Source organism: Lolium rigidum, chromosome 4 (genome assembly GCF_022539505.1).
Source record: "Lolium rigidum isolate FL_2022 chromosome 4, APGP_CSIRO_Lrig_0.1, whole genome shotgun sequence".
Classification (NCBI taxonomy): Eukaryota; Viridiplantae; Streptophyta; class Magnoliopsida; order Poales; family Poaceae; genus Lolium; species Lolium rigidum.
In genome coordinates this window covers 280,632,738-280,634,349 of record NC_061511.1, presented here as the reverse complement: position 1 = coordinate 280,634,349, position 1,612 = coordinate 280,632,738, and positions in this window count along the sequence as shown.

Below are 1,612 nucleotides of genomic sequence, written 5' to 3'. Positions count from 1 at the left end.
GCCCACTTGCTTTAAGGTGGACCCCACCCACTACCGGGCCGGCCCACTAACTAGTTGGGCCAACCCAATTGCTTTTGTGGTGGTCCCCACATACTAAACTGGCCGGCCCTTTAAGACGAAAGTGGGACCCACTCGTGTTTTTGGCCCGCCCACTAGCGTGTTGGGCCGGCCCACTTGCTCTATGGTGGACCCCACATACTAAATGGGCCGGCCCTTTTACGAGAAAGTGGGACCCACCCGTGTTTTTGGCCCGGCCCACTAGCGTGTTGGGCCGGCCCACTTGCTATACGGTGGATCCCACATACTAAATGAGCCGGCCCTTTAACAGGAAAGTGGGACCCACCAGCGTTTTGGCCCGGCCCACTATCTTGTTGGGCCGACCCACTTGCTATATGGTGGACCCCACATACTAAATGGGCCGGCCCTTTAGCAGGAAAGTGGGACCCACCGGAGTTTTTGGCCCGGCCCACTATCTTGTTGGGCCGGCCCACTCGCTATATGGTGGACCCCACATACTAAATGGGCCGGCCCTTTAACTCGAAAGTGCGACCCACCTGTGTTTTTGGCCCGACCCACTATCTTGTTGGGCCGACCCACTTGCTATATGGTGGACCCCACATACTAAATGGGCCGGCCCTTTAACAGAAAGTGGGACCCACCTAAGCTTTTGGCCCGCCCATCGGCTTGTTGGGCCAGCCCATTTGATCTAATGTGGACCCCACGTACTAAATGGGCCGGCCCGATAGCAGGAAAGTGGGACCCACATGCTAATCGGGCCGGCCCACTAACTTCTTGGGCCGGCCAGTTGCTTTAATGTGGACCCCACTTTGTAAATGGGCCGCACGATAACAGAAAGTGGGTCCCACATGTCTTGTGGGCCGGCCCTTTTGCCCGTTGACCGGTCAAACGAGTGCATTCGGCCCGCCCACATGCTTAGCGGGCCGGCCCATTAAAGTTTTGACCGACCAACCTTAGAGGTTAGGCCCGGCCCACGTAACTAATGGACCAGCCCAGCTATATAGTTGACCGGTCAAACTAAGTCAGCCTGGCCCGGCCCGCAAACTTAATGGGCCGGCCCGCTTAAGACGTGGCGGTGCCTCGTGTGGGCCTACCATCTACCACGGGGTTTCAGCTGGTTAACGCCGTTAACCGCGGCTAACCGGCGTCTGCCACGTGTCAGTTTGCATGACGTCAGCAGTCAACGGGCTCCCGGAAACACTTGGGCAACGGTCCGATTTTCCGTGGCGGAAGGGCGCCCAAGCGCGACGGACCGAAAAAATCGTCGTAGGACTTTGCCCTGACGCAGTTTCCACAACAGAACTCATATCGTCGGGTTAGGCCCATAGGCGACGAAAAATACCCCTTAGCGGACGATTTTGAGACGTTGTCTATCAGAACTTTTCTTGTAGTGGTTCCTCCCGGCGCACCATTTCGTACTCACGGACCTGGCGTACGGCGTCGGCCTCCTCCCGAAGCTAGCGTGCTTGCGCCTCCGCCTTGGACACGGCCGCCACCTGCGCGATGACGACATCCTCCTCATGGTCGTCGTGGACGTAGTCGCCCGCGGAGAAGGTTGGCTCCCGCACCAGCGCCGCGTCCTCCTCCTCCTCCT